This window comes from Haliotis cracherodii, unplaced genomic scaffold, assembly GCF_022045235.1.
Source record: "Haliotis cracherodii isolate W230 unplaced genomic scaffold, xgHalCrac1.p SCAF_4, whole genome shotgun sequence".
NCBI lineage: Eukaryota > Metazoa > Mollusca > Gastropoda > Lepetellida > Haliotidae > Haliotis > Haliotis cracherodii.
This window is the reverse complement of record NW_027266297.1, coordinates 36,688,055-36,706,731: the sequence shown is the minus strand read 5'-3', so window position 1 is coordinate 36,706,731 and position 18,677 is coordinate 36,688,055. Positions and strand designations below refer to the sequence as shown.

At 37.8% G+C, this 18,677-nt stretch overlaps 1 protein-coding gene across 3 annotated transcripts in view; it reads right to left on the bottom strand.

Annotated features, from left to right (window-relative positions):
* LOC139478222 (uncharacterized) overlaps positions 1–10,930 on the bottom strand; it is a 50,075-nt gene extending 39,145 nt beyond the window's left edge. For 2 of the 3 annotated variants that reach the window (XM_071260618.1, XM_071260619.1), the window contains exon 1: positions 493–592. The gene's annotated coding sequence lies outside the window, so the exon portion shown is untranslated. Of the gene's footprint in view, positions 1–492; positions 593–10,874 lie in introns of those variants that run through there. The other variant, XM_071260617.1, reaches the window with a different exon arrangement.
* Between the last annotated feature and the right edge of the window lie 7,747 nt (positions 10,931–18,677).

Sequence of the window (18,677 nt, the reverse complement as noted above, 5' to 3'; positions counted from 1 at the left end):
CTAAGAGTCATGGCACTGCTACAGACGTGTTGGCCACGTAATCACAGGTGACTCCTCTCTTGTTGACAGTTAAAAAAAACTTCGTCAGTGATTCAACTTTAAAAGCATTACGGATGATGTTTCAGTTGGTTTCATTTTCCTTACATGTGTAGCGTGTGTCGGTGAGCGCGACTGCCCTGGGGATAGTTCCATTTGTAGATAAGACGGAGCTTTCGGTATTTTTTAAACAGTTAAATGGCAGACCCAGAAAGGAACCAGTAACCCCATTATCCAGTGGGTAATTTTACGCAAGGAACTTCCAAGTTATACATTTGATAATAAGTTCCACGGTTGGGCGTTTCCGTGTGACATTTCACAAACATGACGCAATTACATGTAATTGACACAAGCTTAAACATATATCCAAACAACAAGAAAACCAACAGCAACCACATCAACAACAATAATAATACAACTAGTACTACTACTAATAATATTTAGAATATGTCGTACCTTCAATCAAATGATGACCGATGACCAATGCACATTTTGCTCGTATGATTTTGAGTCATTCGTCACACGACATGCCCCTCTCCTTAACCTGCAAGAAGGATTGTCCACCTGTCGGCGAATACGACAAACCAATCGGAATGCGTGTAAGGATTAAAATACAGTGATAAAAGTAGTCCCGAGTACCTAACTCAGTTATGGCAATATGTGATCGTTTCAAAACTTGTGAAAACTATCTATCGTCATTTCTACATTACAAAGTACACGGATAGCAGAATTGTATAGTTTGAATTGTACTTGTAAATACAGATAGGGCCAAGGACGGTAAGAGATTCAAATGTACATCCGCGTGTTTGGTTACATCCTATTTACGGCTAATAACAGCGAAATGTATCAAGTATCCATTGTTTGGTCGGCTCGTAGTCAGCGTGCTGTGTCGGAGTGAGGTATTCATGTTGAGTTAGGTTTACAGTGGGTTAGCACTGTTAACAACAGGAACTCGTTATTGGTCACTTAAAAAAAATGAATACCCCTTTGTGTTTGTAGAGAAAATTCTCTACTTACATATAGGGGGTATATATTTTTATTTACTGACCAATAACGAGTTCCTGTGCTGTAGACTCGGCATTCATTACACACAGACACACACAGACACACAGACACAGACACACACACAATTTTGACAAAATTATACTTAAGAGATAAACATATACATAAAATATTACAATCATAGCTGCTTTAACATACATAGCCAATGATAGCCACACACACACACACACACACACACACACACACACACACACACACACACACACACACACACACACACACACACACACACACACACACACACACACTGTTGTACTCATATGAATGTTTGACTTTAAATGTAAAAATTGATGTGAACAATATGCATAGATTTTATAGATCTGGTAGTACTTTCAATACATCAACCTCATCTAAATATATCATTCATCGTGTGTGAACAACAGATGCAAAATTACTAGGTATACTGTGAATTAAAGAATTAAAAGTTTGCTATATTTTGAATAAAGAACCAACCACCAATCCGCAACTGTTAATCCTCCACCTACTGTTTATATTTTTTACAGTGTTGCTCATTCAGTCTTGCTTGACAACGGCATAAGGATCTATACCTAAACGTCGCCTTTACAGTATTAAAGAAGTTGTTATCCATTATTGTGTCTACTTTGTCAACCGCCAATGAGTATAAATCTTAAATTTCTAAAAAATATCAAACAAAGTTCACATTTGCACATTTACAAGAAGATAAACTTTTGTTCAGTCTACAAATATGACAATTAGAGCAATTATGTTATGGACATGAATCGTAAAAGCCAAGAACTGCAAACCTGTAGACATATTAATCCCGCTCCTAAACAAAGTATCAAGATTTATATCCGACATCAAACTTTTGAGATGCTCCCTCAGGAAATTGGATAAAAGATGTGAATGGACTCATCTGGAGAAAAATGTTCACTTGGAAGCAGGATATGATGGAATAAATAATCAGAGTTCCTGTTACTGTTACCATATACAATGATATCCCAAGTGAAATACACCAGGAATATCTAACACATATTATATTTGGGATAACACTTTCTGAGTAAAGTACAGATTCTCTTACTGTTTTGGGTGGATTGTCGATATCATACAAAGGATTCTGCTTTCAGCAAACATTGAATCTAAATTTGTTAATTCATCGTATCCCAATTGCGTAGATCGATGCCCAATGTCTGGTCAAGACTCGATTTTTTACAGACCGCCGTCATACAGCTGGAATATTACTGAGTGCGGCATTTTATCTCCTGCAGAGTTGTCAAACTAAAAGGATATCAAAGAGTGGGAATACTTCTATTAACTGTATCGTTTAGTTGGTTTACAATAATAGAGTTTTTCTTCCAATATGTATTAGTTAAGTATACTGTGACTCAAGCTCGCAGCACCTTATCTCCTGCAGATCGGCCTAATTCGAAGTGAGTTTGGATTATTCCATTACAACAGTAGGTTGACTTAATTGATCACCACATCCTCTGTGTAACAACTGGTAAAATCGGAGTGTGTGACAAATGACATGTGCAACCAATGGGAGCGAACCTTCTCACATTAGATCCACCGATCCTCATTAGTAGGCTCTAAAGAGATGTTCTGGAATACTAAATGGGAATATGGTAAATATACATTATATTGCTAAATGATATAACCAGTAATACATGCTGAGGTATGTAGCTCCTTCGGGTAAGAATAGACACCAAGCAGCCTGTGCTGGTTGTCACAGACGACTTAATGGATCGGGTGGTAGGGCTCGGTGACTTGGTTGATAACGTGTCATCGTATCCCTACGGAGTGAACCGTTGCTCATAATATCAATCATTGTATTGTCTGGTCCAGACTCGATTATTTACATGCCTCTGGGATACAGCTGAAATATTGCTGAATGCAGCGTAAACAACAAATAAAAAACAAAACTTCAAACAATGTCAAAGTTCGAATATGAATATATCTTGAACATAATCGTGAAAACCCATTCAAAATGGCCATGGTATACATTTAAAACAGATGAATATGTTGCAAATGACGTTAAATCATATAAACCTAGATCTATATTCATTTTGAAAATTGCTACAAAACTTATCATTTCAAGTGGCCTCTGCTAGCTATTGTATTTTTTTCTGTCCGAAACATGTCTACATGTGATTGCGTTTTATGGTATAAATGTTTAAATCGTAGCTGACAGGTTCATGGCACATGAACCTTCACTTCGGTTGCTCGATTGATCACAATCTGCTCATGTTTCGTGGGCAACTATCTATGACCTCTTTGATAGGCATTTAGAAGTTGGAGTACTAAGTAAGGATAAGAATTTATGGATGAACAACTTCTTTATTACAATTAAGAGCGACGTTTCGGTGTAGGTTCTAACACCGTTATCAAGCAATCACCGAAACGTCGCTCTTAATTGTAATAAAGAAGTTGTTCTTCCATAAATTCTTATCCTTACTTATCTATGACCTGTTTCACTTAGGGCCTTCCTTCATTAAACTAAAATGCCTTCATACCACTGAAATAGCCCCAAAAGGGACGGTAGACCCTAACTGTCTCTGCCTACATATCATTTCTCATAATAGAATCAAGCTATTTGATTAGCCAGCTGCCATCTTGAAATAACCTATGTAAGTCGGGTGGTATGGCAAAAATATCGGCATACAGACTGGGTGTACAAGAACTTTCAGCTAAAACAACCTGTACACCCCTAAAGTGGTTAAAGCGTTCGCTCGTCACGAAGTTAGCCTCGGGTTCGATTCCCCACACGGTACTATGTGGGAAACCCATTTCTGGTGCCCCTACGTGCTATTGCTGAAACATTGCTGAAAGCAGCGTAAAACCATACTCACTAACTCAATTATACTCACTCACATTCCGCTAATGACATATTTAACTTGTCATATCAGACCATTGTAGAGCCTTAAGGGTATTATCACTGTTACATAGAATGAGTGAATGAGTTAAAATTTAAAGTCACATCGGCAGTATTTCAGCCATATCGTGGCTATCTGTCAAATAAAAAGAAGAAAGCAAACTAACAACAAGATGACATGTACCCATCTTAGCAAACTGAGCCTCGTCTGTGTCGGCCTTAGTCCACTCAACTAGATGGCAGTCCAGGATTTAGCTCTGGCTGTTTTTAATCTAATCAGTTGAGAACAACATCTGCTAACTGCCAAGTCTGTATAACCATTGTCAGTGACAACTAATACAACCTTTTTCTCTAAGCCTCTAAACATTTCTGGAGTTGTATAAACCACCTTGTTTTCATATCCGTATGGCTGAACCTCGTCGGTCTCGGTATCGATGTCGATTTTTTGCAGCAAGCCAACCACGTCATACCTTTTTGGTTCTCTGTCATCAAGAACAATAACATCACACAATCATGCTTACTGCTGTTTTTTTTGTGTTGTTCCATGATATTTTTTGATCTTTGTTCCTTGTCAGTGTGGGATTATTGTCCCATGACACGGCCGGATGCTTGTCCCATGACATTGTCGGATCCTTGTTTGTTGGCATTGATGGGTACAAGACCAAGCTCTTGAAAATAACCACGCAAGTTCTGTTGACAGTCTGTGCATTGATCAACTGTGCCTGTGTGTCCTGTGTGATCAACTGTTAGAGGGTTGGGTCCTTCAATAGGATGCAGTTCCTTATTTACATGTACCTTTCGTTTAATGATGCGAAGAACCATTTTTCTTTCAAATCCTGCAAGGTTTTCTTCATTCGTGAACAGGATGGCATTTTGTCTCAGAACATCTTCAATGTCGCATGGAGTAACCAGTGGGAACCGGAGGTTTTTCAAAGAAGTAGTACAGAGATGGCTTGATAACAAATATAATTTCATTTGTGTTGTCTTTCATGTTTCGTTCTTTGTGTTTTCTCATTTGTTGTTCGTTGATGTTGAGACAGTCCTTTATTTCGGCTGTGGAAATACCATGTGACCACAATAATCTCGCCAATTGTTTTTTCTTAGAAACTACCTCTGTCTCATCAGCTACGTTGGCTTCTTTGATGTAAATTTCACCACCTTTGCTAACCGTGATCTTTTTGTAAGAGAGAACAGAACTTTGAGGTAATCTGTTTGTGACAAGAATCGTTTCAGTGTTCTTCAATTCATCTGCTTTCGATTTGAATTGTTCCTCTGTATAGTCTATCATGTTTTCGAATTCTTCAAAGTGACAGTTCAGAGCTCCCAACCATTGAATAATGTCCGTTTTCTCTGACATTGCATTCACAACAGTCACATCGGACCATTTAAGTGAACGGGGTGGAGATTGTGATGACAGTCCGAGCTTCTCAAAGAAATTTTTTACTTTAGTTTCTTCTAAATTGAGTGTTTCTTCACGCTGTTCAGTCGTCTTGCAGCTTTGAAAGATCGAAGGGGGGCATCTCAAGACTTTGTGGAGAACAGCTATTTCAAACTCTGTATTCCTATGTCGAAAGATTTCTCCAAGGCTTGGTTTCAGATTGTCATCTCTCTCGCAACTCATTATTGCCCAAATGAAGCGTTCGTTGGGGTAACTGTTAATAACGTTCTTTAAAGTTTGATCATTCTCAAGACTGGAGGGAACCTCGTCAATAAATACATGCTGTTCTTCCTCTGCACACCTCTGCAACAGCGTTGTTAGTTTCGAATGGTCACCCACTTGCTCAATTATCATGTTGTTGGACATCAAAGGAGTCATGTCATATCTGACAGAATCCGCCAAAACCTCAAGTAGTGGAGATTTGGCCATGCTGATGATACATATTTCCTGAGCTATCACTTCTCTAGCTTTCAGAACAAGCATTGTTGTTTTACCACTTCCATGCTGACCACGAATAATGAGTTTTGGCAAATGATTATTCAGGATGTAAATCTGCTGTGGTGTGAGCGTAATGTTCATGTAACGATTTCCTATTCCTGCGATAACTTCAGCTGGAGATCGAATTGATTCCCGAAGTTGATTCATTGGTGCTTTTACTGTTGATTTGTACCCAACGTATTTCACCACAACACAGCGGTAATCAGCAAATGATGAAAAACCTGTGCATTGTTTTGTTTTCTCTGTCCACCATTGTTTTAAATTGCTTTCCCTTTCCTCTTGTCCCTCAGAATGACAAGGCAAATGGCAATCCAGTAGACAACCAGATATAGATTTCTTCACATTTGGTAATGCAAGAATGGCCGATTTGGTTCCCCTATAGTCCTTGAAATTGTCATTGAAAAACGTTTCGTCTTTACGTAGCTGACCTCTAGCATCTCCACGTCTATTTTGGTAATTAGAATCATCACAGCCTTTAACTTGAATGAAGAAGATTCCATACTTTAAATGAATTATAACAATGTCATGTTCTCCCTTTTCACTGCTTAAATTTTTGTCATCTGGAGGTGGTTCAACTTCTTGGTTACAGAAGTCTCTAAAGTGATATGAAGTGAGGATGAAAGCTGGGTTCTCTTCAGTTTTGAGTAGCCATTCTAAACTGTCAGCGACTCGTTTTTCAGCATTGACGCCCAGTATATGTTCTTCAGGCTGTCTCCATTCAGGGAATGTTTCATCGTGTGATGTAAAGTTTTGTGCTCTGTTGTCTTTATTGAATCGTACTGGGGAAGTACCAATGAATGTCCAGGGCACTCTGTATACCTTTTCGTTGTAATCTGGGTGGTTTTCCTTTAGATATTTGATATATGCCTCATGAGCAGGCATATATCCACCCTCGCTTGATGGATCGCGTATGTCAAGGTTTCCTATGGAATTTGTAAGAGATGCGACTTCATCTGAGTCATTACTATTCGTCTCTGTACATGGCATAGATGTGACTTTCGACCTTTTTCCGGGTACATTTTCACATGAGGTGCTTTTCCTTTTACTCATTTTCCCGCTTCGACCCCGAAATTATATTAAGACTTTTGGGATGGCAGGGGTTAGGTTCGGTACTCTCGATATGGGCGGAGTCCTTGCACTATCAATAACTTATTCTGAACAACATGAACTATAGTTTATTTTATTTGTTGCTTAACATCGCAGTCAGCAATATTGAGTCAATGTCCTAACAGCCTGTAAATAGTCGAGTCTGTCAAACCAATAATATATGTTATGAATGGTGCTCCTCGTCGTCAGGGTACATTAGCACATAATATATTGAGTCACGTGAACTGAAACACAATCCAATTTAGTTGTCTCTTACCACGAAAAATGACAAAAACGTTTCCATAATCACAAGAAATGTCCTCTCAACAAGAGTCTATTGTACGATTCCAACTATATCATGAGCATTTGTTTATGAATAGATACAATTAGGGATGATACTTGGTAATGTGAAAATGTGAGCGTATCCTACCCCACCGGTGGCACTCGTCACAAACATATACAAATGTAACCTTATTGTCTACCTGACACAACCCCATGTGAATACATGGTTAGGTCAAATAGGGAAATGGATCAGACATATTTTTCATCCTCCACTGAATTTAGATAACATTGGATATACAATCTCTGATTTCCAGGGTATATTATTGTGCTTCCCTTCTTCCATCATTAATCTTTGTGAAATACATCTACATTCTGATAATGATGTTCAAAACTTTGTCAGATTTACATCCGTTAAATAGCATATAAATTAGTATATAATAATATTGGTTTGAATAACTCTTGCACTGACAATTTATATTCACATCTCACGTTATCAGTCGTGTAATCAGAGTCAGGTAAATGGGGATAGCGGGGAAGTCGCTGAACTGGACTGTCTGGGCTGATTCGATGGCCTACAGCAGTGACATAACAATAATAGCGTTTGGGTTAATTTAAACTAAAGAATCTCTCACTTATGAAGAACCCTGTAATAATGATCATTAACGTGAAAAGTCGTACGAATCTTACAATATGAAAACAGATGCGCATTTGGTTGACAATAGCCAAATACCAGTGTCTGACACTTTCATGATCGTGCTATAAAATGGCATTAAATAAGTTTGCAATGCCGTAGGTGAAGATGCCATAAAGGTCAAACTATAAAGCAAACTACAATGAAATACGAATTATGACTGTTTGACTGATCCATATATATTTATTGTAATGCATAATTAGACGTCATTTTGGTGACAATAGTTCAAGACTGAATAACATCAATATATTGAAATCAGCAAATATATTCATTTATGAGTACCCATGCATGTCGTAAGTCACATGCCCACATGAATACTCCACATAACATGATGTTTCTTGTGTATTTTCCCCAACCGAAATGAGGACAAAATAAATAAGTTGAGATATCGTACTCATACCTTAACACACCGCCTTGTATAAAGTCTCTGTCTAATGCCAGTAGTTAAACAGCGCGTTGGTTGCGCTCGATGGTTTCGATATAAAAAAGAACAGTTTGTGATTGTTTGTGTGCATGGTTACGTGAGCGGTATGTAAGATTCCCGGAGAGCGAGAGGTTTCCTGGAAAGCTGTGACCTATTTTGCAAACGTCCCAAATATAGCGGCGCTGTCGTATGAACGTATGTCCCATGTCTGAGGGGATGAATGTTAAATCTCTGATCGGGAGCCATGACAACAGATGTGGTGAGGTGAAATGAAGTATAACGTCACACGCGTTCACAAGTATCGCACTGATTTAACTACGTGTGTGTGTGTGTGTGTGTGTGTGTGTGTGTTTGTGTGTGTGTGGTGTTTGTGTGTGTGTGCGCGCGTGTGCGTGTGTGTGTGTGTGTGTATGTGTGTGTGTGTGTATGTTATTATGTGTGTTTATGTATGTTTGCGCATATGTGTGTTACTGTGTGCGTAAGTGTGCTTGTAAGTGAGTGGTATTCATGGCATGGGTACAATGATTGAACCCCAAACGGCATTACTTAGGTTACGGATTCACTATATAAGGTAATATAACTGAATTATTTTTCATTTTTCAAGGATGAATCCACTTACCATGGCACTTATTAGGGTTTGGGAAAGGATTGCAAAAAAATACATTTGCGTAATTCCTCATAACCGCGACACAATTTAGTAGAGGTTAAAGCAATAGAATACTCATTCAAAACTATAGCCAACATTCACAGACCCTGTAGACACCTGATAAATTTAGACAACATTGTTTTCACATTAAACCATATTCTGAATAGATAATAAACACCTCGATATTTAGCTCTGAGAACTCCGTGTTAGATACTAACTATTGAGTTAACTCTGGTAATGATTAATGTAATATAGACATCTATATTGTTAGAAATCAAAGCTACAAAAATTAAATACAAATTAAACGAACACCTCAAGTTATTACAGTATTGGTATCTTGAGACAATTAAAACATAGCTACAAATGCTACACCATAGACTCTTAATTGATGCTTTTTTTAACGTTTAAGATAATCATTAAGGATCTTAAAATTCCTTAAGGGAAATATATATGCTGCACATATTCTGTTTTGTTGCGATCCCTGTTAGATACTTATTTTGCTTATACACGTAAAATCATATACCAATACAATCAAAGACAAATGAGTCACAAGTACATTATTTCGAACATTAAAAATAATAAATGATGAATTATTAAGGGAAAATATGTCATTGAAATACAGCTATAAATACTGACAGAATTGATTTATTGAAACTGAATGTAAAAAATAAAATAATTATAAATAACAAAATTGGATACTATATACTTGTATTTGATCTTGTACTGACAGATGTATACGTGCGTTGGGCTTATTACAGCTGACAAAATGTACATGTTTACAAAATATGTTAAATGCACATTGAACTCAAACCAAACCTAATGCGATTCTTTAATGCCGAGGAAATTGGAGGAAAAACATTAAAACTAATAAACATACTTTTTCACTGTAAGGTATTCTTTACTAATGTTTTACCATATTTAGAAATATACATTTGAAAATAAAAGATCATCAGTTGATAATAGTTCAACCATTTCAAATTTTAAGAAAACAAACTTCAATATTAAAAAGCACAAAAAGGGGTAGACAGGGAGGGATATACTATTTATATTCCAACATGGGGTGTTTTGTTTGTTTATTTATTGGATCCGCTGAGAAGGTAGTTCACAATGTGAATACAAGTAATAGTTGATAGAAGCATCTTTATCCCGCCGAGTCAGCATTACAACAATTAAAAACAACAACAACCAACACGTACATAGATAACGGAAGTGATTCTTAGTCTTTTAAAGAAATTAACAACGCATTTGCGTTACATTTCCTTTATTAAATATTCCTGTTTTTCACCGAAACATTATCAGGGTCATCCACACACAAGTTTTTGCAATGTTATAGAGAACACGTTGACTTCATCTTTTATATCCTTTCAGTGTGACGTTTCGATACGATACCATGTTAAAATTCATTTCCAGTATTCAACACACTACTGCTTAGTTCAATGGGTTTCATTTTCCTTATCCACGTATAACAGCGGGTTTTGGGTTGCGTCGGTGAAAGTCGTTTCGCTGGGGGTAGTTGGATTGGTAGACGTCAATTTCGCGAACGCCTGCTTTAGTCACTATTTGATAAACACATGCTCATGAACCATTCGGAATCGTACATTCGACTCGGGGTTTACGCATAGAATTCTTATGGCTGTGAAAAGGGTTTCATCCATATTATTTCTAATATTATTATTTAGACAAATTTCATGTACAGTTATATGAATATCTTTTTCCATAGGAACCTCTCGGAAGCACATTTGATCCCGGTGTCGGGCGTTGGCTTGTGATGTTTTATAAACATTACGCAATCACATGAAATACAAAATGTCACTGAAATAAAGTTTACACACGTATCCAAACAAAAAGAAGACAATAAGATCATTATATAATGTTACATACCTTGAAGTATTTTTACCTACAGAGTAAACCGTCTCTACTAGGATTTGTTTGCTCGGTGTGCTTTTGAGTGTCCGGAATTGTGGATTTGCATATCAATGGTACACAGTCGGCAATGTTAGTTACTTTCCGCTCTTCCGGACCTCGTGTTTGTGGGCCATATTTGAATAACTATTTATATCGTGGTAAATGTTTTCATATCATCTTTAAGTAAGTTTAAGAGCACATATACTAGTATATAACAAATATAACCATAAGCCCACTGAATAGCATGCCTGTTCATCATCTTGAGAGAAAAGACGATTACTTTTCAAGGAGTATTGTGTGGTCGAACTGACATCTGTGTAAATAAGAGATATGGTATCAAATACATACGAGCCGCAACAGCTGATTTAGACTAACATTTAGTCTCTGAAATCTTATATTACACAATATCCTTCTTGACTCTAAAATTCAAAAAGAATTCCCTGTGCTGATTTCAGATATACTAGAGCTAGCTTGAGCTGGCTAGGCTTGCTCTTGTATGCATTTCTAGATTGATTTATTTTTCGTAAAATATATTCCACGGTCATGGTGCAGGACTACAACTAATTGTACTCATATGAATGCTTGACATGAAATGTAAAAATATGATGTGAACAATTTCGTAGCTTTTGTAGATCTGTTAGTTCTTTCAGTGTGAACACATCAAACCTCATGACAAGGTAACGACACCTAAATATCTCATTCATCGTGTGTGTACAATACATTCAAAATTGCTAGGTATCCTGTGAATTAAAGACTTTAAATTTTGCTATGTTTTGAAATAAGAACCAACTACCAATACAGTATAAATATCAGTGTGAAACAAAATACTCATTTGCACATTTATAAGAAGATACAATTATTGTTCAGTTTAAAAATATGAATAGTAAAAGCCCAGAATTGCTTTTGTCCGATTGCAAACTTGTAGACATATTCGTCCAGCTCTCAAACTTAAAGTATTAAGATTTATATTTGTATTGATTTGTGAACCAAGTTAAGTTTATAATACAATTGCTAATTGATACCATTTCTTAGTTGTTTGTTGGTTTCACACTGGATTCTTTTATGTATTCGTTTCTGGGGTAACTTATTGTTTTAATTTGGAAGTGGACACGTTACAGGCATGCGGGGCCAGCGCTTTCACCACTTGGCCAACCCACCGCCCCTGTATCATCAGCAAATGTAAAAGACTCCATGTAACACTGATACAAATATTTGATACGTATTACATGTATGGTTATTCTTTACATACTGCGCTTAGAAGTAGAATGGGTCAAGGCACGTCGTAGTTCCTACGCTCCCGAACTAAAACTACGGCGGTTTGGCCACAGTTCCTGAAATAGTACTAACAAGTATCATGATTGTCCTTTTCCTTGAAATCCGATCGACATCCAGATAACAGATAACATTATTGTCGTCCAGATAACATTTTTGCTTCACTTCCTTCAATTCTGAGTGAATATTTCCTTAAACACATTTACAATGAATGTGTTTTTAATCAAAATTGGGCCTTAATGTGAGTAAGGCTTACGTGCGCCACTCATGAAAATATCTGCAGCTATAACAGGTCACGTGATGAGATACACATGCTATGTGACAAGAAAAGACAAATGTCTTCGATATATTTGCGATAGTCCCAAGTGACGAAGTTTCAGTGTTTGCCTACCAGACCTTGTGTTCAACATGAGTTCATGTTTCATGCTTCAAAATAGCAGCCGATAGTTCCATTTGGCTCTAAATGCTTATCAAGCCATTTCTGAGTAACTAAAATGGCATATACTCAACCAAGAAAAGGTTTTAGAAGAAGTGTTTTCCTAGACAATCAAGCAATCCTATTCTTGCCGAAACGTAGCTCCTTTATTCAATTAAACGCTGTGTCCCCGTAGAGATTGGTCGACAGGATAGGTCGTAGTAAGTGCCGACTAATGTCTGATATGGCTGGTTGTGTGTTATCGTACGATTATTGATAGGCCGCCATGAGCTAGCTAGAATATTGACGACTACAGTGTAAAACTTGGAACTGATATTTCTTACTTCGCATAACGTGACCCCATGAAAACCTTTCCCTCAAGCACTAACACCCCAAACCACACAACACGAAACAACCACACCAAACCATACTTGGTCTCCAATAATTGCAGAGTATCGAACTTCTGTCATCGTTTGTGTTTTCTGATGCTGTAATAATGCTCAAGCAGAAATAAGGAAATTGAAAACGTCAACGCCAGAGATGAATCAGTCTTGATGATCTGCCGAAAGAGATTCCATAGGGTGTGAAATGCAAAGAAGTGTTACAAATCATATGAAGGGATCACTGAAAATCAGTGATGACACTCACAAAGAGCAAGCATGTCCTGGGCACCGTTCAACAAAGCAATCTTAGCGCTACGAACTATCGTAAGCCAGTGTTAAAGTAATGGAGTTACGATCACCTTAGCACTAAGATGGCTTTGTGGAACGGGTCCTGCTCCACTCAGCATATCAAACTGAGGTTGCAGACGTTTCGTGCATTAGTTCATTCATTATCATACATATGCTCAGGGCTCATGATCGCAGCTTGTCGAACCCACGACTAGCGAATCCAGGCGCATCACTATGGAGTTTCCTCCCATGTTAAGTTGACTCGCTGTTGTATACAGAACTAGTCCGGGGCGACGCTACTCACTGACTCACTGCTATCTGTAAATGATTGTATGCATCCTCAATGCTTAACAATTCATCTGTGCTAGAAATAGATACGTGAGCAAGCTAGTAACACTGTAAATTTACTCATGGCAATATAATGAGTTGACACCGAAGCAACACCATTGAGCATTATAGGGCATAGAGATTAATGTCTATCGAAGCAGTTATGATCCTCGGGCGTGACGGCTCTTTGTTCTCTTTCACCGTGTACATGGAAGTTTCCACCTTACAGTTGCTGTGTATTATCACACGAAGTCTGTCGATTCATTGATTCTTTATATTAATGTTTCCAAGTCGAACCGTGTATCGTATCACGCCATGAACACCACTATGTAATGCAATTGGTCCCTAAAATCCCATGCTTTCAGTCCGACTGAGTGAATTTTGTTAACAATATTCTTCTTAGCCTGGGACTTAGTCTGGGACTGCACACCAGTGGTTGATAGCATTTACGTCGTCTGGGAATGAATGAACACAGTCAGCCAGGCCACACACTGTAACTACCCCACCCATGTTAGCTGGCTCTATAGACAAGCCTGTGTACTAAGAGAATTTTCTTATCCAGAATCCCCACCCTGGGTATCGTTCAAAAGGTACTGGGTGATCAACGGTGCATAAATGGCTGTATTGCTTTTATATTTGTACTGACACGTCATGTATGTGAAGCTTCTAATGTAGATGAAGTCACTAACTTGTAAAAAAGAACTAATTTATTGTGGAATATGTACTTTATATCGACCAAAATGACATTGCAAATATTATTTCTAAGTCGGAATCTAAGTTCAACATTCTACACAGAACACATGTGTCCCACAATGTGTAAATACAGTTAATTGTGAATTTCATATTAACGTTAACAAACTACACAAGGTTACTAGTTTCCTTGGAGTAGGACAGTCACGTAAATAGAGTTGCAATACATTACAGACTTCCATAACAAAACTTAGCGCGGCTATTCAGCACACTTCTACTTTGTTAAGTTGGTTTCATTTTCCTTATGGAAGTATAGACGCGGGTTTTGGGTGACGTCGGTTCGCGATCACCTGGTATCATCCCTATTTGATAGTGATTAATAAACACATGCTCATTATACACTCGGAATTGTACAATGGACTTTTAGTAGATATTTCTTGTGACTATGAAAAGGGTTTTGTCGTTTATATTTTTATTATTATTATTTTGATATAATTCATGTACATTTATATGAAGTATTCAATAAGCTCTTTTCTAATATATTACCATGATCTATATGTACCGTGGACTGTCATGGGTAACCTTACCTCAGGAACTTCAAGGTAAAACATTTGATAATAAGACCTAGTGTTGGGCGTTGTCTTGTGACTTTTCATAAACCTGACGTAATCACATGACATACACTATGAAGTTAAAAATACCGCTTGCAGGGATATCCAAACAACAGAAACATCATAGTAATAAGAGAATTTTAATAGAATAGTTACCTACCTTCAAAACTCGTTGCCTATAGCTAAAACATTCTCAACCAGGAAATTAAGTAACAATACTTTACATTTGATAAAACTCTCATTATTGAATGTTAGTTCATTTTTGCAGGGGCGGTCGGGTAGCCTAGTGGTTAAAGCGTTCGCTCGTCACGCCGAAGACCCGGGTTCGATTCCCGACATGGGTACAATGTGTGAAACCCATTTCTGGTGTCCCCCGCCGTGATATTGGTGGAATATTGCTAAAGGCGGCGTAAAACCAAACTCACTCACTCACTCACTCACTCACTCATTTTTGCATCTACGGGCAGTAATAAACTATTGAAGGCCGACGTGTGGCTCAAGTCTTTCCTCCTCCTTATCACTACAACTATTATCAGTTATAGTGACCGTTAGTTGGTGTACCCGAAACATCCGAGTAAGTGGTTACATCACTGGATGTATTTTCAAATCAACGAAGTTTATATTTCATAAATCATGCTGATATTGTCCTGTATTTATAATCTCATATGTCGAGACTTACCACAGATGTGACTGACTAAACATTTTCCCTTTCTTAACAGTGTATTCCCTTCCCTACTTGCTCATCCCCTTCAACAAATATGAGTATTTCCCCGGGACGTTTTTAGCAGAGGGGATATGTGACTGAAAGTCAGTGGCGGCCATGACGAAATTGATGACAACAACCCTCGTCAGTAATTCAAATATGGACCAAAATATCGTGAGCAGCCTCCCACCAATTGGGATCACAACTTTAAAACTACTACGGATGCTGTCGAAGCATATGCCAAGATATAATGTTGAATGTCTTTCGGAATGAGTTACGTCAGTGTGTGATACTGTCATTGGTAGAATGTACAAACTGAGACAGAGGAAACAGAATGGGAATAAACACACTCTGTCCCAATGAGCTATCATCCAAAGTTTGGCTGCCCCACATTCGAAATAGTTTGTAGTTGTTCCTATTTACAAGGCCTCAAGTGGCATTACCATTATATGTACGCATAACTAAATTAATTGAGGAAAAACATAATTTACCCATTGATGGAAGAAGAGACATTGAAGCCGCTTCATCGGTTACATGTTTAGTGATTGACAATACACTCTTCACAAGAGGAATGACTAAAACTTGGTCTTTATGTCGAACAAGATTCCAAACACGTTCTTTCTACAAATATTTCAAAGAGTGTCATACGACTCTTGCTAAAAGATTCTTTGAACAGGGCTGCATCACTATTCAATGCCACAGCAGAGTATGCAATGCCCTATTCTGACTGGTACCATATGTTTTTTTTCCATCTAACAAGTGACTTGCCTCTGCCTGTGTTTGTAATGTGTGCCACCGTGGGGCAGGATGCATACACCTTTTCGCGAACACCTGGTACATCACTATTTTATAGTGACTCATAAACACATGGATATAATATAGCCAGATTCATACAACGGACTCTGCTTTGAGAGGTGATATAATTCTTATGATTATGGAAATGATGTTTGTCGCTTTTATTCCTGTATGTAAACTTTTAGTATGCTAACCGTATTATTTACTCAAATGCGGGCAGACCAGATTATTCTGACACTTTATGTCGATCTTTCTGCCCTTTATAGGATTCAGTATAATGTAGGGCAAAACAAATGGAAAGTGTTTCATTCACAAAATGTTTGGAAAAAATTGTATAAGAAAATGAAATCTCCCGGAGGGCATATACAGAATCAGAGTTGTAAATATAGTTGTTCTTTATTGAAACAAAGTTGTAAATTACAAATTGTTGTTGACATTTGAAACTGAAATATTGGAATATCAATGCCGACAGCAACGTTTGTTAAGAAGACGTCTTTGTTGACATTTTAAACCTGTGATTATTTATACAGGTGAGCTACAGTGTCATGATCCTATTTGTAAGTGAACGCTATTCTAATGCTAATGCTGATAATAATTAAGATGTAACTGAAATATTGTAACTACTCATATTACATATTGAGCTTGTACACTGGATCCCCATTGGGTAGGCACAAATTAAAATAATTAGGCTGTGATTTATTACGGTTTGACCACTTCCACATGTGAAAACAAAAACATTATCCCCAAACAGTAGCACACCTGAATGAAGCTTTCCTGGACAGTTTTCCTTGGTAGCTTCTCCCAACTAACTTGGTTCTGAACCCGTGAATATTTCTGTGGCAAGGTACACATTGATAGACTGACATCATTGCAGATAGTCAATCATGATTATACCTTTACTGTGACGAAGCAACTAATGAATGAACCTAGCTTAATAACAAAGTATTAAACACTTCCAATCATGGAAGTTTTTCCTGTTTCAGTGCACTTCAACTACAGGACACCCCAGGTTTTCAAATACCCCAGAAGGAGTAGCTGAACGATATTAAAGTCTAAAATATCTATTGCTTTTTATGAACATTCATGATTAATGCAGTATAACTTCAGAATGTCATTTCAGAAAAGTCCTAAGATCGTTTCTGCACATAAATATGGTACTCAAGAGAGTAATCAGTATTAGATTATTCGCCCAAACTGATTCCATGGGGTGTAAAGGATCTAGCGTTGGAAATGATATGATTGGACCTTTGGAAATCAGTGATGACACCGGGTGTTCAGGAAAATATTGTGCATGTCCTGCTCTACCGCAAACCTCAAACTGAGGTATCATACGATCGGTACATTTATGATATAGTTGACTCATCAGCATAAATATGGTCAATTGTCGTAGTCGTAGTGAACCTTGGATTCGAACCAACGACTCGCTGTCACTTATGTTACAACTCCAACTCGTCGTTGATTTCTTATATGAGATATCAACATTATGTACAACCTCTTTAAGGATGATGATAACATGTACAAGCTTTAAAAATATGAACCCCTATTTAAATAATGATGACTCCCTCAGTAGAATCCGTCCTCGCCTCGGCAATGTCGGACAAATTCATTTTATGCAAAGGTTGGCATTTCCCGCATTTTCTTACTTTCATCACGTCGATTATCTGTACCTTTTCTCCCAATACTGATTGTCCTATCTCTCCTGGTTTTGAATGCGATCGTTCGACCATCACGTTTATCTGCGTTGCCCTGGTACATCTATGGGGAACAACTCACTAGACACTCCCCTCTCAAAAATAACGTCGTCAAGCATTCGACGTCATCAATTTGCGAGCGCATGTTCGAATCTCCAGAATTGACGTCATGATAGAGCAATGATTTATTGTGAAATAAACCACGCTTCGTTCTTCATTGTTCTTTGCGATTTATCGTGAAGCTATCTGATGTATTATGATCAATATATTGAGAAATGGGAGTTGACACGGAACAATGACATGCCCGCAGCGTTTCCCCCGGCAACACCCCTGACACAACACAGTGTATTTGTTATTGTGCTCGGAAGTAACAGCTCCCCTTCACCTTCAAACTCTGAACAATAACATGTTCCCGAGAAGTGGGAAAATGCGAAATTCTGTCTAGCGTCACCCGACGCACCAGTCAATATGTCATAATCACGACATGTAAGCTTGGCCCGATGGGAACTTAATGGTTTCTATTGGATATGGAAAGGGTTTTGTCGCGCTATCTGCATTTCAATTTTTGAGGAAATGCAAGTTTGCACGCCACATTAAGGTCAGC